Genomic DNA, 26451 nt, shown 5'->3' on the forward strand with positions numbered 1-26451 from the left:
CACCTCGCGTACACGAACTACAATCAACATAGCAGACTCAAATTCTAAAGGGAAGTCCCCCACACAAGGTTAGGCAAGATACTTATCTCAAAGACGACAAATCGATACTCTAAAATGCACTTTTCAGGTGAAAAGACCTCCAGACGGTTCAAATCTAACCAAATTAACTTCAAAGCACAAATAAAACAAATAAGAAACTATTCTGGATCATAAAGTCTCAGTCTTTAACAAAATCCATAAATCGGTCCAAAAGTCAACCCTTGGGCCCGCACCTCAGAACCCGATAAATTTTACAAAACCGAATACCCATTCCGATACGAGTTCAACCATACAAAATTTATCAAATTCCGATACCATTTGGTCCCTCAAATCATGATTTTTCATTTTAGGAGTTTTCTTCAAAAACCAACATTTTCCCAACCCAAAACACAAATTAAATGATGAAAATGAAGATAAAATCATGGAATATGTTAGATTTTAGATGAAGAACACTTACCCAATCGATTTGTGTGAAAAACCCTCAAAGAATCACTCAAAACCGAGCTCCACAAGTCAAGATATGAACAGAATGGTCTAACCCTCGATTTGGGAATTTATTCTGCCTGCCCAGGGGTTGTTTTTCGCATTCGCGACCCTTCTCTCGCATTCGCAATGAGTAAATTCCTCGTCAGCGATTTCCAAACTCATTCCAGACAACCTTTAGTATAATGGCCATAATGTTTCGCACACAGCTCCAAATGTCAAATGATTTGATGTTCTGAAAACTAGACACCAAGGACTATAGTTTCATAGGTTGATCATTTCGTGAGTCATTATATTGTGAGATATAAGATTCCAAAGTCAACCTTGTGCAACAGAGATTTTCGAACTCTCCCCAGATAGCCTGTAGTGTAACTACTATAACTTTTAGTACACAAATCTAAATGCCAAATTTATATTTTTGAATATTAGACACAAAGGGCTACAACTTTTATTTTTAGATCATCTCCAAATATCTTATAGATTTTGAGATATGAGCCTCCGAAATCAGACCTGTGCAACCGAGATTTCCTCGAAGAACAAACTTCCAGAAGCCAAATTCTTCTTCGCGAACGTGAGAGGCTCCTCGCGAACGCAAAGAACAACACCAGTTATAAGATAATCAGCATCCAAAGTAGCCCAAAATAATCCGAAACACACCCGAGTCCCCCGGGACCCTGTCCAAACACAAACAAGTCATATAACATAACATGGACTCGCTTGAGGTCTCAAATCATATCAAACAACGCCAAAACGACGAACCACACCATGAATCAAATTATGAACTTTCAAATCTTCCAACTTCGAAAACTTCTGTCGAAACCTATCAAATCAGCCCGGAATGAAGCTAAATTTTGCAGACAAGTCCAAAATGACATAACAGAGATGCTCCAACTCTCTGAATCGCATTTCGACCCTGATATCACAAAATTCAACTATGGGTCAAACTTCTCCACTTTCCAAACTTCAACTTTTCCAACTTTCGCCAAAACGCCTCAAATTACCCTACGGACCTCCAAATCCGAATCCGGATGCACGCCTAAGTCCAAAATCACCATACGAAGCTGTTGAGATCGCCCAAAACCCATTCCGGGGCCATTTACTCAAAAGTCCAATTCCGGTCAAATTCTCACCATTTAAACTTCCAAAACTAGATTCTTTCTTCCAATTTGACTCTGAATAGTCTGTTAACTGAATTCAACTATGCACGCAAGTCGATACTCATATTATGAAGCTATTCCAGACCTTACGCCGCCAAACAGAGCTTAATTTCTTAAAACAATCAGTCGGATCATTTCATCCTCCCCCTCTTAAAACCAACGTTTATCCTCGAACGTGCCAAGATTTGCCTCGAAGTCCTCAAGTCACTGAGTGCACACTTCCAACATACATCCCCGGGTGATCCCCCCAACCCACATAAATCTGACGACATCATCTCAACTGAAATTTAGCCTTTCTAGCAATACCGATAAGCCTTAGAACCAGAATTCTCACGTTCCATCCATTTCCAAAAGACCCGATTCTAAATCCATACCCGGTATCAGTCTCAACCAGCTGCATCAATTCTTGCCAACGCCCATATAGTACAATCTTACAACATGACACATCACACATAGGCCCACAATAACATTTCTGATCATAATATTCGCCCGAAATCAAATTCAGCACCGGCCATAAGCCTCATATTCAATAGGAACCCATTTCAAACCTCCACAACACTGGCGATGATACAATAACATAGAAAGCCACATAACTAAACACCCGGATCACCAAATCTCAGCTAATACCAATGGGCACACACCCCACGATAAAACTCAAGAAGCACATAACGAAAATGATTGAATATGGAAAGGGAAACACAGAAGGGAACTACCAAATAAGCCCAACAAGCATAAATTTTTCTATCAATACTAATCTACAAAACAATCTAACAAGAAAAAATTAAAGCATATAAAAGAATCACAAGGATCTCATAATGATATAACTCTCACCGGGTACACAGCCCGGTCTCAACACATCAAATCATATGAAATCACGAGGGTCTCGCCCTCCACTCTAAATCACAAGTAGGGTGTACATCAAACCAGCTGAAACCTTTCACTAGATCAGTTCTGTCAACAAAATTACAACACGTACTGGCTCCCACACCGGTGGAGCATAAAAATCATAGCTTGTAGCAAAAAATACTTAGAAATCACATCAAACCTACCGAAATGGACAACAAGAATGTACTACTAGTCTCTAACTCTCGAAAATAACTGGCAACATATGATAGACACGACTATCACTCATAGAACCTCCGATAAGGGTAATCACATAAACAAAGTGCTAATCATGAAAACACACCCATAAATGGAGAAACAAATAGGGGAACTCATCCCGATAAGCAGAACTATAATGAACTACGGATGGTGCTCCTCTATAACAAACCGAAATCATACCTGAATGACATTCAGCTGGCGTAGCGGCCTTAAGCCTACTATATGAAACATATTAACAAGCCGTGCCTCCCCCTCTTGGGCGCCCTCTACTCGCCTAAATACCTCGCTGTGATACATCGGCCCAAAGTCTATGACAATCTCTCACTATATGGCTAGTATCTCCACACTCAAAGCAACCTCTCTACTGACGAGGCTGTGGGAACTATGCGGTATGGGTACTCCGAGACCCATGAACACCTGAGTCACTATGCAAAGCCTGAAGCGCTAACTGAATTGGCTGACCCACAAAACCTCTACCATGTCTCACCCTGCCTCTAAAATAAGGACCAACAGATCTCCCCAGTCTACGAGGCCTTCTCGCCTTCTCAAACTCTCTCTCCTGATCTCGTCTGCCCTCTCTCTCATGGCCTCGCCCGTCCTCTCTCTCTTGGCCTCGCCTGACCTCTCTCTCATCTCTCTCGAGCCAACATGCCCTCCACCCTCCTAGCAATACTCACGGTCTACTGATACGAAATATCTATCTCCAACTCCCAGGCCATGCTAGTCCTGATGTTGGGATAGAGTCCCTCAATGAACCGACGGACTCTCCCCCGAATAGTAGAAACCAAAATCGGTCCATGTCGGGCCAAGTTACTAAATATGATGGCGTACTCTGATACTGACATAGTTCCCTGGAGCAGTTGCTCAAACTCTACATGCCATGCATCCCAAAAGGACTGAGGTACGGACTCTCTCAAGAACATCTCTGACAACTGAATCCATGTAAGTGAAACTGACTCGGCCGGGCTACCCAACTCATATGCCCACCACCACTGATAAGCTGCTCCCTTAAGATGGAACGTAGTAAAAGCAACCCAAATCGTCTCAACAATACCCATAATGCGGAAAATGCGATGACACTCCTCCAGAAAACCTTGTGCACTCTATGAAGCCAAACCACTGAAGATAAGAGGGTCGTACTTCTTGTACCTCTCAACCCTAAGCTGCTCTTCTTCAGATGCTGCTGCCCTGACTACAGGCTGAACTAGAACCACAGGTTGTGCTGCCATGATGCCTGGAACCTGACCAACATGAACTTGCTGCTCTGGAGTGTGGGCGGCGGGAGTCTAAGTCCCTCCCCTAATCTGTGAAGTAGCTGGTGCAGCCGAAATCAACCCCGCCTGAGCCAATGTACCAAACATGCTCAGGAACTGTGCTAAGGTCTCCTGAAGTCCAGGGGTAATAGTAGGTGCCTCAGGTACCTGCCCCCCAATTGGAGCTACTAGCGGCTCCTCAACAGTTGCTCTGGTAGGTGCTCTAGTTATGGCACGTATTTCTCGTTGGCCTCTGTCTCTGCCTCCAACAACACCTGCTTCGGGAGCAGCGTCATCGGTAACTACAGCGCGTGTCCTCACCATCTGTGAGAGAATGTAATGATAATAGTTCAGACACCAAGATCAATAAGCTAGCACGATAAGAATGAAAGAAGTGAGATTGTCCTAATAGTTTCGTAGCCTCTCAAATATAAGTACAGACGTCTCCATACCGATTTACAAGACTCTACTAAACTCGCTTAAGACTCGTAGAACCTATGAACCTAGAGCTCTGATACCAACTTGTCACGACCCAACTTTTCCTTCGTTTGGGTATCGTGATGGCACCTAGTCTTAGGGACTAGGTAAGCTTACTAAAATACCACAATAATAAATATAATTTAACAGTCTTGAAGCAGAAATCTCTACAAAATTTATAATTCCCAAAACTCGGTAGTACAAGTCATAAGCTCTACAGAGTTAGCTACCACTTCTAAATATAACTGTTCGGAAGAAAAGAGTGAAAATAGTTGAATACAAGTAAGAAAGTGACTCCGAAGCTTACGAATGCAGCAACAGGTTTACCTTGAGCCTCCTCAGCAATGATCTGCACAGCTACTAATGATCGATACCTAGATCTGCACAACAAAAATGTGCAGAAGAGTAGCATGATCACATCACAGCGGTGTCTAGTAAGTATCAAGACTAACCTCGGTGGAGTAGTGACGAGGAGCAGTAAATACACCTACCGGTCTAATAAAGTGTACAAATATAGGAACAACGGAACATGATGTATATATAAAGACTACACAAAATGGCTAGCAATACTACAATCATAATAAGGGAAGAAAACAACAAGTAACAGCGAAAATACCAAAATAATGACATAGAAGAGCGAGCGAAAACACAAACCCAAATCTTAAATTCACAATACAGTAAAGGTAAGCAATAGCTCAGATCCTACGACAGTGTTCACATCAGGTCTTATCCAACAATTTCCATGAAGTAACAAATCTTAGACAAATTACAGCTCACGAGTCCCAGTACCTGAAATCTAACACTTGGCATCCTGTGCCCCCATTACACCTTATGGTCATGCTGACAACTCACTTGCTAACTAGATCCAATCTCACATATATAATAAGTAAACAAGGGTGTGAATCTATACTCAGCCCTGGACCGTGTTATCAATGTCCGTTTGGGATTCCGAGTCTAGGAATAGCTCCGTATGGTTATTCTAGTATTGGGAGCATGATCAGAAGTGAATTCGGAGGTCCGTAGGTCATTTTGGGGTCATTTGGCTAAATATAGAAATGTGAAGGTTTTTGAGAAGTTTGACCGGAAATGGACTTTTTGATATCGGGGTCAGAATCCAATTTCGGAAGTTGGAGTAGGTCCGTAATGTCAAATATGATTTGTGTGCAAAATTAGAGGTCAATCAAACATGATTTGATAGGTTTTGTCATAGAATGTAGAAGTTTGAATTTCTAAAGTTCATTAAGCTTGGATTGGAGGTCGATTCGTGATTTTAGCATTGTTTGATATGATTTGAGGCCTCGAGCAAGTCCGTAATGTGTTTTGGGACTGGTTGGTATGATTGGTTGGGGTCCCGTGGGCCTCGGGTGGATTTCGGATGGTCAATGGATCGAAAATGGAATTTTGGAAAGGGCTGAAGTTGCTGGTTGCTGGTGTAACCACACCTGCGAGAGTAGGGCCGCAAGTGCGAAGCTGCAGAAGCGGCCTTCGTGCCGCAGAAGTGGAAATAGACAGCTAGACTGGGACCGCAGATGCGGTCGTTTTACCGCAGATGCGGGACCACATCTGTGGAAGAGAGGACACAAAAGTGGAATGGGCTGGGAGCCCTGGACCACAGAAGCGGCGTTTGGTTCGCACCTGTAAGACCGCAGGTGCGGAAAGTGCTGGAGGTAGTGGGTTGTTTTAAAGTCGGGATTTGGCCATTTTCTTTCATCTTTCTCTTGGCTTAGTCGATTCTTGGAGGGTTGAAGAGGGGGTTTTCATCATTAATGACAAGGTAAGCTATCCCCACCTATCTTGAGTAACATACATTGATTATGTATAGATTTGAGCGTGAAATTGGTAGAAATTTGGGGTTTTGGTGGAAAGACCTAGAAATGGTATTTTTAGATTTTGGCCGCGATTTTGGGTAGGAAATTGAGAGTAAATTATATATTTGAGTTCGTGAGGTTGTGGGTAAACTTATTCTTTGAAAAATTTCGGAATTCGGGCACGTGGGCCCGAGGTGTATTGGTCAACTTTTCGATCGGGGTTAGGAATTGTTATAAATTGGATCATTAGGGGGTAATTGAGCATATATTAATGGATTTGTATTATTATTGGCTAGATTTGGAGCTTTATACATCGATTCGAGTCTTCGGAAGGACGAGGAATGCCGATTATGGATCTTCGGAGCGAGGTGAATCTCCTTTCTAACCTTGTAAGAGGGAATTGCCCCCATAGTTGAAATAATTAGTTATGTGCTCCTATTTGTGGGGCTACGTGCGCACGAGGTGACGAGAGTCCGTGCGTAGCTACTATCATGTGAAAGTTCGGGTAGTCTAGGATCCAAAAGCATGCTATACTTGGAATATTTGTAACCTTAATGACAGATGAATTGCTTAAATCCTATCGAATTGGTAAATGAATTTCTAAAAGGATTAAACTTCATTTTTATAAAATTGTTAAAAGAGGATTGGCTTTTCTTTGGATAATTGTTCCCTGTTGACTTCTTGATTGACTGTCTGTATGTGTTTAATTTCGGAACGGGCCGAACGCCTCGATAGATTAAATAGATGCATCTATGGTTCGCTCCATTCGGCCCTCTGGCAGTACACAGTTTAAATATTGTTGGATCGAGCCGTACGTCCTCGGCATGATTTGCGCATGCTTGTATTGCTTGCCTTGAGATTTATTGATATTGATATTTGCTCTCCCCGACTTGAGATAATTTTTAACTAATGGATTATGAATCCGAAGACTTTGAATAAAAAGGAACTTTTACCTATTTCGTGACTTATTTGAATTTACTGTTGTTCTTAATAAATTCGTGATTCATCACATTAATAATATTACTATTGTACCACTAGCAAGTGTCGAAATCGACCTCTCATCTCTACCTCTTCGAGATTAGATGGGATACTCGCTGGGTACACGTTTTTTTCGTACTCATACTACACTTGCTGTGCATTTTGTTGCACAGGTTTATGTGGGGCTAGTGGCTCATTGGCATAGTGGCATGGTTAGTACGAAGACTTAGGTGAGCTGCATTTTCGAGACGCCCCGCAGTCGGCAGAGTCTTCTTCAGTGTATTGTATTGTATTTTCATTTCTGTCCACTTGTATTTCGGACAATCACTGTATTTTATTTCATTCATTGGTAGATGCTCATGCACTTGTGACACCGGGTTTTGGGATGATCACAGGATTTTTCAGTAGTTAAATTTTGTAAAGACATCCTCATTTATTCAGTGGAGTTTATTATTTATTATTCATTTATTTAAAGGAAATGATTTCAAAATAAATAAAATGAGAAATTGCTAGTAAATTGTTGTTGGCTTGCCAGACAGTGGTGTCCGACGCCATTACGACCCTTATTTGATTTTGGGTCGTGACAACATGGTATTAGAGCACTAGGTTCCCTTAGGTCTCACGAGTCATGAGCGGGTCTAGTAGAGTCTTGCGGATACGGAGACTTCTGTGCTTATCTTCGAGCGACTACAGGGCTGTTAGGAGCACTTCCCTTCTTGTTCGTCATCGTTCGATTTGATTCCTTGAGGCTTATGCCCTTGTTTCCTTCCTACTCAATCTTATGCGACGCGAATCGCTTGTTATAAATCAAAAATTGAGGAATTGTATTGGTACTATAGATGTGGTGCGAGATGTTCCTCCCGGTATAGTTGATTGGGCTACTGTTGTTGCTTTGCGGAAGGATTTTTCTATTGTTTCAGCTCAGTAGTTGTGCTTCTAAGAGCTTGGAGGCTATGCACATGTTGCTATGATGCTCACGATTGGTTATCACACAATATTGACTGATGGTAGGATACTTGCCTATGTGTTGGGGCGGTGAATGAATTGAAAGGAAGTCTACTCAGTGCACGATTCAGAGATCTAATATTTCATTTCCGGCGAAGGAAAAGCAATTGGCCTATGAATGTCTTGATTTAGGGTGATGGAGTAACGAGACTTGGTATTTTCAAGCGTGGTGGAATTTTCATCTGCGATATAGTGTTGTCGTCCTCGATTGTATGTGTTAAGTTTGCCGGTGTTATGGTCTTCTGCGATTCGCCTTTTGAGTAAGACATTGTGAAATAATATTGGAGAAACGACTGTTAGATATCGCGGGGTGCGGTGGTTCAGGATTGATTCGATGTTTCTAATGTTGATGGCTCGAGAAAGATGATCTTCGGAAAGGTTTAAAGTTAGTAGCGATTTGTGGGTTCAAGTGCTACGAAGATAGATTTTATTTAAGGCAACAACTGACCAGAAAAGGATGAGGAAGGACATGTGGGAAGTGTCAGGCGGTGGTTAAAATTTCTAGAAGGCCAGGTATAAGAGGCAAAGGTTGACTAGTTGATTAAAGGGGTGAGTTTCGCCAAAGTGGGAGAGTGGCGGAGTTGCATATGGACTTTGCGGTAGGATGACTACGCACCTTAAGAAGAGTTTGGAATGATTTGGGAATTTTAGGGATTGGTGATTGGGGTATACAGATTTAATTTGAAGTATGAGCTATTACGCGGTAGGAGATTTGATATAACGGAAAAGGAGCTGCTTGAAATGAAGAAGGATACAACCTAACTTTGAATTGGAAGGATGTTACCGCACATTTAATTGATGTCCACGAGGGGTGAATGGACTTGTGCATCTAGAGAGTGAGCTCGGACTCAGGATGAGTTATTGATGTTGTAGTGATTGTACTCTGTGCAGCAGCGTTGGAAGATGTCGGCACATAAATTCCACAGGTGGGTTATCTCCAGTGAGCAGATCGGCAATCACATGGTTGGTGAAGCTTCTGCGAAAAATTCTATTGGTTATACAACAAAGAGATCGATCGTGCGAATGTGGTTGATGATTCAGAGTATAAAAAGGGGTTTTTACAGAAAGATTCCTAGAATTTTGGCGGTTGATTGCGCAAGGTTATGTCAATAAGAGATAAATCCTGGTGAATTCCAGAGTTGTGTAATAAGTGGCTTCAAGCCAAGTGGGAGAGTCCCACCGCCTATGATTGGGTTGCATGGTTAACTACTTGTGAGGTTTCTGGTTGTTAGCATATTGATGGGTTATTTTAGCTATAGGAAAGGAACATAAGTAGTAGTCTGAGCAAATGAATTGTTAAATGTGTGCTATGGTTGGCCTTATTGGCTCATGCTCAGACTTAGGGAAGGATTCAGGGTTTATGCCTTGTATAGATGCGGGTTTCAAGGGAAGTGATTCTGCCAGGTGCTTCGTCGAGAGGGTATTCATATGCTAGAAGATTCATGGAGTTGATTATATTCGGGTCCAAGTCAGCGCGGGTGGCTCTCAACAACAGTTCTAGTGGATTCGTTGGGGTAAAAGTGTGGTGCCTAATGATTTCGAGCCTATAGGTACGGTTAAGAATCAAGCTTTGTAGCAGCTTATGAGTAGAGGCCCAGAAATGTTATATGTTGTTTTGACTTGCAGTGTATCATTTGGTAAGTATGAAATGGATCGTGGGATTGGAGACAACATGGTCTCATAATTCAAGGTCACTCGGGATGAGTGCGGATGGAGTGTGTTATGTGTTGAATGGAGTTATTATTATTTCTAAGGTAATCAAGGATAAATTGGACGAAGATGGATTGGCTAGCCATAGTTGAATTGGCATATTGGTGGTAGTGATCAGTTCCTTCAGCGTGATCAAGTTATGCAAGTGATTTGTGACGGTACGTGTGAGGCTTGTCGGCCACCGTAATTGATGTTATTCAGAAGTATTCTACTGTTATGGCCTGTTATGTGTAGGCGGATCCTGAAAGGGCTATGGTGGCTTAGACCACTACTTAGAGATTTGCATATCCTATGGTTATGAGAATTCACCTGTGTGTTGCTAGGGTCCTCCTGAAGTGAGTTAAGTGAAAAGATTTTATATGATGAAGTGTTAATTTATTAGTAGTTCCGGAGTTATGACGAAAATTGTGTCCTATCGTATATTGGCATGATGGGTGCAGTGAGTTGTATGGAATTTGAAGTGAGGATCAAGGTTGCAGTTCGGTGTTGACAAGGATGTAACGAGCTCGGATAAGTAGGAAAGGAGTTTCGATATTTAAAGTAAGTGGGTATTGTCTTCAGCGTCACCTGAGATCGGTGTTTTGTAAAAAAGGCTTTGCGTCCTGGTTAAGGATTCTTGATCGCTTTTCAGCTTTAGTACGACCGGTGGTTTGGATGTACGAACCTATTATTTGTTACGGAAGGTTGTGGGAGCGTGCCCCACAGGAAGGTTGTATAAGTGTGGCATGTAGTCACTTGATTGATTGAAGAAGTTAAACCAAGTATGAAGATTGTAGTGATGTTGTTAAATTGAGAATTGATGCCTGGAGGGCACTCGGTTTATTGGGTTGTGGACTGTGGAAGATTACTCTGGTTATGATGGCTGTTCTTATGTGTTATGAGAAAAAGGGGGGTGATTATAGACCCATGAAAGGTTATTGCCCTAGTTCGGTGTGATCAGAATCAGCTTGAGGTCTATGGATGGGTTTAAATGTAAATATGGGCTCTATATCAAGCCAGATGTGTTCATTTTAGCAATGCGCTCCTTATGGAAGAGTAGTCGGGGTGCTATTTCATCGTCAACTATTTCATGTAATGATATATTGCGCCATATGAGTTGTGAGACGGCTTGGTGAATTTCTTATGTGTTGAGGTTCCGCGTAGAGATGATGTTATATGAGCAGGATGGCTCTCGAGATTCAGATCGTATATCGCACCTCACTTGTGCTTGAGTTTTGTAGCATATGGCACTATATGTCTCCCCAGGGATGGCATTATGCACTTAGCGTGCTTGTGACCGATATTCGATATTTTGTTGTAGTGAGCGATCTAGCTCGGCGCATATCTCCTTATGTGAATGTTATGTGTGGATCGGGTGGCACGCCGCCATGGGTATGTTATTTGGATCGAGTTGCGTGCCGCAACAGTGGGATGTCGAGTACAGTTCCCTATATCTATTTTTATGCATTTTGTTTCCTATTTTTCTGAGGAAAACTCCTATTTGCTATGTGCCCCCGTCGCATGTATAATTCACGAGCGGGGTGTTTGTTTAGTTATGTTGACCGCATCACATGTATGATTCACGAGCGGGGTAATTGGATTTCCTTTTCAGAGTTCGTTTTCCTTTTGTATCGCGTTCGAATTGGTAGCCTATTGGCACATTGTGGCATCATATGAGACTTTTGATCATGTCCGGGGTGGCTTATTGCCTGAGCAGTTCGTACTGGGTGAAACGAGATCATTGGATTTAGGATAATTGCAATATGATTATATGAAGTATATTAAGGAGCAGAGACCATTATTTGGTTCAGAATGAGGTGATGGTTCCTGTCAGGAGTATAGACCCAATGATTTGTTGATTCGGCAGTTGGTTATGAATTTCTACACATCTCTTCGGTCGTGACAGTATTGCGAGAGTTGGAAAAAGACTTATACATATCATGAGGTGCATTGTGAGCATTAGATTTGGGGAATGTCGGTTATTATGATCAGAGAATGTTATTAGGGTCCCGTGAATGATGTGGTGCATAGTGAGGATTCAGCAAAGGCATGCAGTCATGTTCTGGTACCTCGTATAGTGATTGATGCGGTGCTCATGTATTGGAAGCAGGCATGGCAGAGAATTCCGGATGTTGGAATTGGGCTCTAAGCTTATTTGCTTGAATAAAAGGGAATATCTTCAGAATTGATCGAGCCAATGTGCTCAACTGGGTTGTAGTAGCACGGGTAGGTGCACGAGGTGTTAAATAGTGATTTCGGACAACTCCAGTGCAGTTCTTAGCACGTTCGAGGACGAACGTATATTTAAGTGGGAGAGTATGTAACGACCCGACCGGTCGTTTTGAGCTATAGCACATCGTTCAGTAGTTTGAGGCCATGAGCAGCTTCAATTCAGGTATTATGACTTGTACGCTTCGTCGGAATTGAATTTCGGGAAGTTTGGAGTTGATTTGGAAAGAGAATTCTCATTTCGGAAGCTTTAAGTTGGAAGAATTGACTAAGATTGGATTTTTGAGTAAACGACCTCGGAATTGGGATTCGAAGGTTCCAACAGGTTCGTGTGATCATTTCAGACTTTGGTGTATGTATGGACCGGGTTTTGGAGGACCCGAGAACATTTCGGCACCTATTATGGAAGTTAGCATTTTGGAAGAGTCTCATAAGTTTGGGTTGAAGTGCATTTCAGTATTATCAATGTCCGTTTGGGATTCCGAGTCTGGGAATAGCTCCGTATGGTGATTCTGGTAATGGGAGCGCAATCGGAAGTGAATTCGGAGGTCCGTGGGTCATTTTGGGGTCATTTGGCTAAAGATAGAAATTTGAAGGTTTTTGAGAAGTTTGATCGGAAGTAGACTTTTTGATATCGGGGTCGGAATCAAATTTCGGAAGTTAGAGTAGGTCCGCAATGTCAAATATGACTTGTGTGCAAAATTTGAGGTCAATCAGAGATGATTTGATAGGTTTCGTCATCGAATGTAGAAGTTTGAATTTCTAAAGTTCATTAAACTTGGACTGGAGGTCGATTCGTGATTTTAGCGTTGTTTGATATGATTTGAGGCCTCGAGCAAGTCCGTAATGTGTTTTGGGACTGGTTGGTATGATTGGTTGGGGTACTAGGGGCCTCAAGTGGATTCCGGGTGGTTAACGGATCGAAAATGGAAATTTGGAAAGGGCTAAAAATGCTGGTTGCTGGTGTAACTGCACCTGCGAGAGTAGGGCCGCAGGTGCGAAGCTGCAGAAGCGGCCTTCGTACCGTAGAAGCGGAAATGGACAGCTAGGCTGGAACCGCAGATGCGGTCATTTTACCGCAGATGCGGGACCACATCTGTGGAAGAGAGGACACAGAAGCGGAATGGGCTGGGATCCCTGGACAGCAGAAGCGGCGTTTGGTTCGCACCTGCGAGACAACAGGTGAGGAAAGTGCTGGAGGTAGTGGGTTGTTTTAAAGTCGGGATTTGGCCATTTTCTTTCATCTTTCTCTTGGCTTGGGCGATTCTTGGAGGGTTTCCAGAGGGGGTTTTCATCATCAACGACAAGGTAGGCTATCCCCACCTATCTTGAGTTAAATACATTGATTATGTACGGATTTGAGCATGAAATTGGTAAAAATTTGGGGTTTTGGTGGAAAGACCTAGAAATGGTATTTTTGGATTTTGGCCGCGATTTTGGGTAGGAAATTGAGAGTAAATTATATATTTGAGTTCGCGAGGTTGTGGGTAAACTTATTCTTCGAAAAATTTCGGAATCCGGGCACGTGGGCCCGAGGCGTATTGGTCAACTTTCCGATCGGGGTTAGGAATTGTTATAAATTGGATCATTAGGGGTAATTGAGCATATATTAATAGATTTGTATTATTATTGTCTAGCTTTGGAGCTTTGTATATCGATTCGAGTCTTCAGAAGGACGAGGAATGCCGATTATGGATCTTCGGAGCGAGGTGAATCTCCTTTCTAACTTTGTAAGAGGGAATTGCCCCCATAGTTGAAATAATTAGTTATGTGCTCCTATTTGTGGGGCTACGTACGCACGAGGTGACGAGAGTCCGTGCGTAGCTACTATCATGTGAAAGTCCGGGTAGTCTAGGATCCAAAAGCATGCTATACTTGGAATATTTGTAACCTTAATGACAGATGAATTGCTTAAATCCTATCGAATTGGTAAATGAATTTCTAAAAGGATTAAACTTCATTTTTATAAAATTGTTAAAAGAGAATTGGCTTTTCTTTAGATAATTGTTCCCTGTTGACTTCTTGATTGACTGTCTGTATGTGTTTAATTTCGGAACGGGCCGAACGCCTCGGTAGATTAAATAGATGCATCTATGGTTCGCGCCATTCGATCCTCTGGCAGTGCACAGTTTAAATATTAATGGATTGGGCCGTACGTCCTCGGCATGATTTGCGCATACTTGTATTTCTTGCCTTGAGATTTATTGATATTGATATTTGCTCTCCCCGACTTGAGATAATTTTTAACTAATGGATTATGAATCCGAAGACTTTGAATAAAAAGGAACTTTTACCTATTTCGTGACTTATTTGAATTTACTGTTGTTCTTAATAAATTCGTGATTCATCGCATTAATAATATTACTATTGGACCACTAGCAAGTGTCGAAATCGACCTCTCATCTCTACCTCTTCGAGATTAGACAGGATACTCGCTTGGTACACGTTGTTTTCGCACTCATACTACACTTCCTGTGCATTTTTGTTGCACAGATTTATGTGGGCTAGTGGCTCAGTGGCATAGTGGCATGGTTAGTACGGAGACTTAGGTGAGCTGCATTTTCGAGACGCCCCGCAGTCGGCAGAGTCTCCTTCAGAGTATTGTATTGTATTTTCTTTTCTGTCCACTTGTATTCCGGATAGTCACTGTATTTTATTTCGTTCACTTGTAGATGCTCATGTACTTGTGACACCGGGTTCTGGGATGATCACGAGATTTTTCAGTAGTTAAATTTTGTAAAGTCATCCTCATTTATTCAGTAGAGTTTATTATTTATTATTCATTTGTTTAAAAGAAATGATTTCAAAATATATAAAATGAGAAATTGCTAGTAAATTGTTGTTGGCTTGCCTGACAATGGTGTCCGGTGCCATCACGACCCTTATTGAATTTTGGGTCGTGACACCACCTTGTCTCACCACGTGTGCAAATAATACCATAATAAGTGCCCGCCTTGTTTCGCCACACGTGCATCATAATGTTCCAACCTTGTCTCGCCACGTGCGCAACCCACATATAAGCATATATATACATACCCCGCCTTCTCACGCCGCATGTGCAATATATCAGTAGTAGCAATAGCATGACAGAAACGTCATGCAACCCCATAACAACAACCACACGACAGAAACCTCGTGCATCACAATATCAACAATCGCATAGCAGAAACCTCATGCACCACTTTCACAACTCGGATTTCCCGCCGTCGGGATCGTGATGGCGCCTACTAGTGAAAGCTAGGCAATCCAACTATTCCGATTAATTTACCCTTTTCATTTTTAATCTCTTAACAATTGCAAGTTAACATATTATAAACTGCGGAATAATAATGCAGAAGAACGAAATTTAAACAATTAAGCTAATACCAATGCAAATCCATAACTATAAATCACCCAGAACTGGTGTCACAATCTCACAAACTATCTAAGAAAAACTACAAATAGGGCCTGAACAAGAAAATACATGTCTGTCTCGAGAATAGAAAAGAATAGAAAGAAACAAGATAGGAAGGGGACACCAAGGCCTACAGATGCCTGTATGACTACCTCGGGTCTCCGATGAACTGAAGGCAACAACCCCTAGCTAAGGTCCGTATGCTCCAGTACCGGGATCTGCACAAAAGAGTGGATAGTGTAGCATCATTACAACCGACCCCATGTATTGAGTAAGCGTTGAGCCTAACCTCGGCGAAGTAGTGACGAGGCTAGGACACAACAAACAAAATAAACTGCACTTAAATAGTATCTAGCAGAATAATAGTAATAGAAGTAGTTCAAAAGTAACGGGGGAGGGGTAACATGCTAATGAGGGAAATACCAACATAAAGAATCACAGTAATAATGGAATAAAACAATTAAGGTACTTGAACCTATAACAACAAGAAATCATAACAAACAGGCAATAAGTGCACAACATCACCCTTTGTGCTTTTACTCTCAATCCTCACCAATACAATCAATAATGAAAATGTGCACGACATCACCCTTCGTGCTTTATCTCTCTTTCTCACCATATAAATATTAGAAATGTGCACGGCATCACCTTTTGTGCTTTATCTCTCTTTATCACCATATGCATAAGTATCAATGTAAATGTACACGACATCTCCCTTCATGCTTTAACACTATTGCCTCACCAAATGCATAAGTATGAAGGTGCACGACATCACCCTTCGTGCTTTATCTCTCTTTCCTCACCCAAACAATAGCAACAACAACATCCCGACAAGGGAATCAACAATAAGAATAAATACTTCCCGGCAAGGGAATCATCAATAAGAATTAAATACGTCCCGGCAAGGGAATCAGCTATAACCAAACTTGTACCAACAATTAACTTCACAAATGAACCTCAACTGGAGCCAATGCTCAACGATAAACAAATACCAAGAAGATAATCATAAGTCTTGCTCAACATGGATAATCGACAATTTAAGCATTTGTAGTACTTATTAAGAAACACAACGATCACAATTTAAGACTCCCGAGCATGCTTGACACCAATGTATAGATAAACATCACCACAGCTATACGTCGTACACTACACTAGCACATAACAAATAAGGCAAAATACCTATTCCCTCAAGCTAAGGTTAGACCAAACACTTACCTCGAACTTCCGCAGCCAAACTCAAGCCTCAAACACCGCTTTCCTTTTAGAATTCGCCTCCAATATACTTGTATCTAACCCAAATTAATTTAACAACATCAATAAATGGTAAAGAATTCGACTCCAATGCTTAATTATAGGTTTTCTATCATTTTCCCCCAAAAGTCAAAATTCGACCCCGGGCCCGCTTGGTCAAAACTCGAGGTTCAGACCAAAATCCGATCACCCACGAGCCCGAATATGCAATTAGTTTTGAAATCTGACCCCAAAACGAGGTCTAAACTGCAATTATTCAAAAATCCCAAACTCTACCAAAATTCCCAATTTCTACCATAAAAACCATAGATTTTTGGATGAAGATTGATGAAATGCAAAGGGAAATCGAAAGAAAAAGGTTTAGAATCATATACCAATACTTTGGGGGAAGAACTTGTCTCTTGAAAATCACCTCAATGCTCTCTAGTTTTGAAAATATGAAGTTGTGGGCTAATTCCCGATTTTGCTACTGTTTTAAGAAGACTGGGCAGGCCTTCTTCGCGTTCACAAAGGGCCTGCCGCGTTCGAGAAGAGCTGCCTTCCTCAAGCTTACGCGATCGCGAGTTATTCCATGCGTTCGCAAAGGGTAAGCCCCCTTGACCTTCACATTCGTGGACTGACGTACGCGTTCGCGTAGAAGAAATGACAAATTCCTAGCCCACCTCCAATTTAATATACGCATTCGCGTGCCACATGTCGCGTTTGCGTAGAGCAGCCCCCCATGCTCCGCATTCGCGATCCAGGTTACACGTTCATGTTGAACAAATCCTTCACCAGCCCAGTTTTCCTTTCGCGATCGCGAAGCATGGTGCATCTGCCACCAGATATAGCAAAATCTGCAAGTTTTCTAAGTGAAAAAAACATCCTGTAGCCTATCCGAAACTCACCCAAGCCCTCGGGGCTCCAAACCAAACATGCACGCAACCCTAAAAATATCATACAAACTTACTCATGCAATTAAATCCCCAAAATAATGCCTCGAACTACGAGTTTAGAATCAAAATCAAAGAAAAATCTCAATAACTCTTAAGTTCAAATTTTCACAACCGAGGGTCCGATTCACGTCATATGAAGTCCGTTTAGTACCAAATTTTACAGGATCAACTTAAATACCATATAAGATATGTAACAGACCCTGGAACCAAAATACGGGTTCGATACCATCAAATTCAAACATTTTTAAATTTTCAGAAACTCTTATAATTTCAATTAAACAATTTTCTTCAAAAATTCATTTCTCGGGCTTGGGACCTCAAAATTCAATTACGGACATACGCCCAAGTCCCATATTTTCCTATGGACCCTTCGAGACCGTCAAATCATGAGTTCGGGTCCGTTTACCCAAAATGTTGACCGAAGTCATCTTAAATTCAATTTTAAAGGCAAAATTAGTATTTTTATCAAATTTTCACATAAAAGCGTTCCGGATATACGCTCGAACCGTGCATGCAAATAGAGGTGAGATAAAAGGAGGTTTTAAGGCCTCGAAAGTCGGAATTGACTTGTAAATCAAGTGATGACTTTTTGGGTCATCACATCCTCCACCTCTAAAACAACCGTTCGTCCTCGAACGGATATAGAAAAAAAGTACCTGAGTCGGGGAAAAGATGGGGATATCGGCTCCGCATATCGGACTCGAACTCCCAGCTAGCTACCTCGGCAGGCTGACCTCTCCACCGAACACAAACAGAAGGATAACTCTTCGATCTCAACTGGCAAACCTGCCGGTCCAGAATGGCCACCGGCTCCTCCTCATAGGTCAAATCCTGGTCCAACTGGATAGTGCTGAAGTCTAACACGTGGGATAGATCGCCGTGATACTTCTGAAGCATGGACATATGAAACACTGGGTGCAGCTGATAAACTCGGCGGCAACACAATGTAAGCCAGCTCTCCCACTCGATCAAGAATCTCAAAAGGACAAATGAACCTAGGGCTTAGCTTGCCCTTATTCCCAAATCTCATCACGCCCTTCATGGGCGACACCCGGAGCAACACCCGCTCTCCGACCATGAATGCCACATCACGAACCTTACGGTCGGCATAACTCTTTTGCCCGGACTGAGCTGTTCGAAACTTATTCTGAATGATCTTAACCTTGTCTAAGGCATCCTAAACTAAATCTGTACCCAACAACCAAGCCTCTCCTGGATCAAACCACCGAACCGGCAACCAACACCACCTAACATATAATGCCTCATAGAGAGCCATCTGAATGCTCAACTGGTAGCTGTTGTTGCAGGCAAACTCTGCTAATGGAAAGAACTGATCCCAAGAACCTCCAAAGTCAATAACATATGCTCGGAACATATCCCCCAAAATCTGAATAGTACGCTCGGACTGTCCGTCCGTCTGAGGATGAAATGCTGTGCTCACCCGCATACCCAACTCATTCTGTACTGCCCTCCAAAAATGCGAGGTAAACTGCGTACCCAATCAGAAATGATAGACATGGGCACACCATAAAAACGAACGATCTTCCGGATATAAATCTCTGCCAACCGCTCAGAAGAATAGGAAACTGCTACAGGAATGAAATGCGCTGACTTGGTCAGCCTATCCACAATAACCCATATTGCATCAAACTTCCTCTGAGTCCGTGGAAGTCCCACAACGAAGTCCATAGTGATAGGCTCTCACTTCTACTCAGGAATCTCAATCTTCTAAAACAAACCACTAGGTCTCTAATGCTCATAGTTTACCTACTGACAATTCAACAACTACCTAGGCAACAATGTCCTTCTTCATTCTCCTCCACCAATAATGCTGCCGCAGGTCCTGGTACATCTTAGCGGCACCCGGATGAACATAATACCGAGAACTATGGGCCTTCTATAGAACCAACTCACAAAGTTTATCCACATTAGGCACATAAATACAACCATACATCCTCAAAACCCCGTCATCTCCAACTGTAACCTGCTTGGAACCTCTGTGTCGCACCGTGTCCCTAAGGACAAGCAAATGAGGATCATCATACTGCCAATCTCTAATACGCTCAAATAATGAAGAACGAGCGACTGTGCAAACTAGAACATGGCTGGGCTCAGAAACATCCAACCTCACAAACTAATTGGCTAATGCCTGAACATCCAAAGCAAGCTGCCTCTCACCGACCGGAATATACACAAGGCTGCCCATACTGGCTGACTTCCTACTCAAAGCATCGACTACTATATTGGACTTCCCCGGATGATACAAGATGGTGATATCATAGTCTTTCAACAGCTCTAACCACCTCCTCTGCATCAAATTTAGCTCCTTCTTCTTGAACAAGTATTGCAAACTTTTGTGATCCGTGAACACCTCACATGACACGCTATATAAATAATGCCTCCAAATCTTTAACGCGTGAACAATGGCTGCTAGCTCCAAATCATGAACTGGATAATTCTTCTCGTAAATCTTCAACTGTCGCAAAGCATATGCAATAACCTTGCCATTCTGCATCAATACCACAACAAGTCCCATACGAGATACATCACAATATACTGTATATGGCCTAGAACCTGTGGGCAAAACCAACACCGGTGCTGTAGTCAAAGTTGTCTTAAGCTTCTGAAAGCTCGCCTCACACTCGTCTGACCACCTGAACTGGGCACCCTTCTGGGTCAACCTCGTCATCGGGGCTGCAATAGACGAAAACCCCTCCATAAACCGATGCTATTAACCCGCCAAACCTAAGAAACTTCGGATCCCTGTGGCTGATGTTGGTCTAGGCTAGTTCTTGACTACCGCAATCTTCTTAGGGTCCACCTGAATACCCTCTGCTGATACAACATGATCTAGGAATGCAACTGAACTCAACCAAAACTTACATTTCGAAAATTTAGCATATAACTGACTGTCCCTCATAGTCTGGAGAATGACTCGAAGATGCTGCTCATGCTCCTCCCGACTGCGAGAATAGATCAAAATATCATCAATAAAGACAATCACGAAGGAATCTAAATAAGGTTCGAACACTCGGTTCATCAAATCCATAAAAGTTGCTGGGGCATTTATCAACCTGAATGACATCACTAAGAACTCATAATGCCCATACCGAGTGAGAAAAGCTGTCTTAGGGACATCAGATGCCCTAATCCTCAACTGATGGTAGCCAGATCTCAAATCAATCTTCGAAAATACCTTGGCACCCTGAAGCTGATCAAACAAATCATCAATCCTCGGCAATGGATACTTGTTCTTGATGGTGACTTTGTTCAATTGCTGATAATCTATACACATCCTCATCGACCCATCCTTCTTCTTAACGAACAACACCGGCGTACCCCAAGGAGAGACACTCAGTCTAATAAAGGCTTTATCCAGCAAGTCCTGCAATTGTTCTTTTAATTCTTTCAACTCTGGCGGGGCCATATGATATGGCGGAATAGAAATGGGCTGAGTGCCCGGAGCCAAATCAATGCAAAAGTCAATGTCCTAGTCGAATGGCATCCCCGGCAAGTCTGAAGGAAATACCTCTGGAAACTCATGAACAACAGGCACAAAATCCATAGAAGGAACCTCAACATTAGAATCACGGACATATGGCAAATAGGCCAAACATCCCTTATCAACCATATGCCGAGCCTTCATATATGAGATAACCCTACTAGTAGAATGACCAGGAGTCCTTCTCCACTCCAAACGAGGCAACCTCGATAGTGCTAAGGTCACGGTCTTGGCATGACAGTCCAATATAGCATGATAAGGGGATAACCAATCCATCCCCAGAATGACATCGAAATCCACCATATCGAGAAGTAGGAGATCTACATGGATCTCAAGACCTCTAATAATGACCACGCAAGCACGATAAACGCGATCTACCAAAATAGAATTACCCACCGGTGTAGACACATATATATGAGCACTCAAAGAATCATGAGGTACAACCAGATAAGGGAAAAAATAAGATGATACATAAGAATATGTGGACCCTGGATCAAATAGAACTGAGGCATCTCTACTGCACATTGAAACCATACCTGTGATAACTACATCGGAGGCTTCAGCCTCAGGTCTGGCTGGAATAGCATAACATCGGGGCTGGGCCCCACCACTATGAACTGCATCCCTAGGATAGCCTCCACCTCTAGCTGCCTGGCCTCCACCTCTAGCGGCCTGACCTCTACCTCTAAAACCTCTACCCCTACCTCTAGCTAGCTGAGTGGGCAGTGGAACACCCGGTGTTGGAACCATAGCACGAGAACCCTGGTGCTGAGAACTTCTCGAGGCTCGAGGGTTAAACCTAGAAATGTGCCTCATATCGCAGCAAGTATAACACGACTTTGGCTGCTGAGACTATTGACCCTGAAACTAAACTTGACGGCCTGGATAATCACCCTAAAAACTCTGGAGCGGAGGTGCACTGATAGGAGCTGGTGGCGCACTGTAGGGAAAATGATCAAAATACTGCATATGAGAACCACAACCACTTAGGGCACCGTGAGAATCCTGAAGTGCTGACTGAAATGGCCTAGGAGGATGGCCTCTACCAAAAGAATCTCTGCCTCCAGACGAAACACCACTAAATTTGCCAGAATGACGATGCCTCTTGTCAGACCCCTGACTGCTCCCTTGAGCTAGAACCATCTCCACCCACCTGGACACATTGGCCACATCCTGAAAAGAAATCTCGCTACCTGTCTCCTTAGCCATCTGCAGTCTAATAGGCTGAGCGAGTCCCTCAATAAACCTCCTCACCCTCTTTCTCTCTCTCTCTCTCTCTTTCTATCTCTCTCTGTCTCAATGGGGAGTATCAGAAGAGCATGATGAGCCAAATCAATAAACCTCATCTCGTACTGGGTGACAATCATAGAACCCTATTGGAGACGCTCGAACCGCCTGCGGTACTCCTCTCTTTGAGTGACGAGAAGAAACTTCTTGAGAAATAGCTGCGAGAACTTGTCCCAAGTGAGAGCTAGTGATCCAGCTGGTCTGGTCAAACAATAATCTCTTCACCATTTCTTGGCGGAAGTTGACAGACGAAAAGCCGCAAAGTCGACCACATTGGTCCCCACTATCCCCATGTTCCGAAGAACCTCATGACAACTGTCTAAATAATCCTGGGGATCCTCTGAAGATGTACCACCATAAGTAGTAGTGAACAACTTGGTGAACCTGTCTAATCTCCACAAAGTGTCGGCAGACATAGCTGCTCCATCACCGGTCTGAGCTACTACACACGACTGAACTTCTCCAACTGGCTAAGTTGCTGAAGTCTGAAACTGGGGAGCCATCTACTCTGGAGTGCGGGTAGCGGGAGTCTGTGCTCCTCCCCCAGCCTGAGAAGTGGCTGGTGCTATAGGAAGTATGCCTGCCTGGGTGACACTCTCCATAAGGCCCACTAAACGGACCAGAGCATCTTGGAGTACTGGGGTAGCAATGAACCCCTCTGGGATATGAGCTGGGCCCACCGGAACTGTCTGGGCCGGAACCTCATCGTCAAACTCTACCTAAGGCTCCGCCGCTGGTGCTGCTGCTCTGGGCCGAGTTCTGCCCCTTCCTCGACCCCTAACATGACCTCGGCCTCATCCTCTGCCCCTCGTAGAAACTGCCGCTTGGGGTTCGGGCTGCTATTCAGCGGATGAAGAAGCACATGTTCTCGCCATTTGCAAAAGAGCAGAGTAGAAGTTCAATTAGCATTGAGAAACTAAACTGCACGACAGAGATGAATAGAAGTGAAACTGTTCCTAACTCTGTAGCCTCTAGGGGATAAGCACAGACGTCTCCATACCGATCCCTCGGACTCTACCAAGCTTGTCTGTGAATTGTGAGACCTAAGCAACCTAGAGCTCTGATACCAACTTGTCACGACCTGGGTTTCCCGCCATCGGGATCGTGATGGCACCTACTAGTGAAAGCTAGGCAAACCAACTATTCCGATTAATTTACCCTTTTCATTTTTAATCTCTTAACAATTGCAAGTTAACATATTATAAACTGCGAAATAATAATGTGGAAGAATGAAATCTAAACAATTAAGCTAATACCAATGCGAATCATAATAATAAACCGCCCAGAACTGGTGTCACAATCTCACAGACTATCTAAGAAAAACTACAAATAGGGTCTAAACAAGAAAATACATGCCTGTCTCTGGAATAGAAAAGAATAGAAAGAAACAAGATAGGAAGGGGACGCCAAGGCATGCAGACGCCTGTAGGACTACCTCGGGTCTCCGATGGACTGAAGGCAGCAACCCCTAGCTAAGGTTCGTATGCTCTAGTACCGGGATCTGCACAAAAAAGTGCAGAGTGTAGCATCAGTACAACTAACCCCATGTACTGAGTAAGTGTCGAGCCTAACCTCGGCGAAGTAGTGATGAGGCTAGGACACAACAAACAAAATAACCTGCAGTTAAATAGTATCTAGCAGAATACCAGTAATAGAAGCAATTCAAAAGTAACAAGGGAGGGGTAACATGCTAATAGGGGAAATACCAACATAAAGAATCAGAGTAACAACGGAATAAAACAGTTAATGTACTTGAGCCGATAACAACAAGAAATCATAACAAACAGGCAATAAGTGCACTGCATCACCCTTCGGCTTTTACTCTCAATCCTCACCAATACAATCAATAATGAAAATGTGCACGACATCACCCTTCATGCTTTATCTCTCTTCCTCACTACATAAATAGTATAAATGTGCACAGAATCACCCTTCATGCTTTATCTCTCTTCCTCACCATATGCATAAGTATCAATGTAAATGTACACAACATCACCCTTCGTACTTTATCACTCTTTCCTCACCAAATGCATAAGTATGAATGTGCACAACATCACCCTTCGTGCTTTATCTCTCTTTCCACACCCAAACAATAGCAACAACAACATCCCGGCAAGGGAATCAACAATAATAATAAATACATTCCGGAAAGGGAATCAACAATAATAATTAAATACATTCCGGCAAGGGAATCAACTATAACCAAACTTGTACCAATAATTAACTTCACAAATGAACCTCAACTGGAGCCAATGCTCAACGATAAACAAATACCAAGAAGATAATCATAAGTCTTGCTCAACATGGATAATCAACAATTTAGGCATTTGTAGTACTTATTAAGAAACACAACGATCACAATTTAAGACTCACGGGCATGCTTGACACCAATGTATAGATACTCGTCACCACACCTATACGTCGTACACTATACTAGCACATAGCAAATAAGGCACAATACCTATTCCCTCAAGCTAAGGTTAGACCAAACACTTACCTTGAACTTTGGGGGCAAACTCAAGCCTCACACACCACTTTCCTTTTAGAATTCGCCTCCAATTTACTTGTATCTAACCAAAATTAATTTAACAACATCAATAAATGGTAAAGAATTCGACTCAAATGCTTAATTATAGGTTTTCTATCATTTTCCCCAAAATGTCAAAAATCGACCCCGGGCCCGCTTGGTCAAAACTCGACCGGATCACCTATTCACCCATGAGCCCGAATATGTAATTAGTTTCGAAATTTGACCCCAAAACGAGGTTTAAACTCCAATTATTCAAAAATTCCTAACTCTACCCAAATTCCCAATTTCTATTATAAAACCCTAGATTTTTGGATGAAGATTGATGAAATTTAAAGGGAAATAGAAAGTAAAAGGTTTAGAATCATATACCAATACTTTGGGGAAGAACTTGTCTCTTGAAAATTGCCTCAATGCTCTCTAGTTTTGAAAATATGAAGTTGTGGGCTAATTCCAGATTTTGCTACTGTTTTAAGAAGACTGGGCAGGCCTTTTTCGCGTTCGCGAAGGGCCTGCCACGTTCGTGAAGTGCTGCCTTCCTCAGGCTTACGCGATCGCGAGTTCTTCCACGCGTTCACGAAGGGTAAGCCTCCCTGAACTTTGCGTTCACGGACCGACGTACGCGTTCGCGTAGAAGAAATGACAAATTCCCTGCCCACCTCTAATTTACTATATGTGTTCGTGTGCCATAGGTCGCGTTCGCGTAGAGCAGCCCCCTAGTGCTCCGCGTTCGCGATCCAGGCTACGCGTTCGCATAGAACAAATGCTTCCCCAACCCAGTTTGCTTTCGCGATCGCGAGAGTGACTACGCGATCGTGAAGCATGGTGCATCAACAACCAGATACAGCAAAACCTGCAACTTTTCTAAGTGAAAAGAACATCCCGTGGCATATCCGAAACTCTCGCGAGCCCTCGGGGATCCAAACAAAACATGTATGCAACCCTAAAAAATCATACAGACTTACTCATGCGATCAAATTGCCAAAATAATTCCTCGAACTATGAGTTTAGTATCAAAATCAAAGAAAAATCTCAATAACTCTTAAGTTCAAATTTTCACAACCGAGGGTCCGATTCACGTCATATGAAGTCCGTTTGTTACCAAATTTTACAGGCTCAACTTAAATACCATATAAGACCTGCACCGGGCTCCGAAACCAAAATACGGGTCCGATACCATCAAATTCAAACATTTTTATTTTTTCAGAAACTCTTATATTTTTAGTTAAACAACTTTTTTCAAAAATTCATTTCTCGGGCTTAGGACCTCGAAATTCAATTCTGGGCATACGCCCAAGTCCCATATTTTCCTACGGACCCTCTGGACCATCAAATC

Source organism: Nicotiana sylvestris, chromosome 12 (genome assembly GCF_000393655.2).
Source record: "Nicotiana sylvestris chromosome 12, ASM39365v2, whole genome shotgun sequence".
Classification (NCBI taxonomy): domain Eukaryota; kingdom Viridiplantae; phylum Streptophyta; class Magnoliopsida; order Solanales; family Solanaceae; genus Nicotiana; species Nicotiana sylvestris.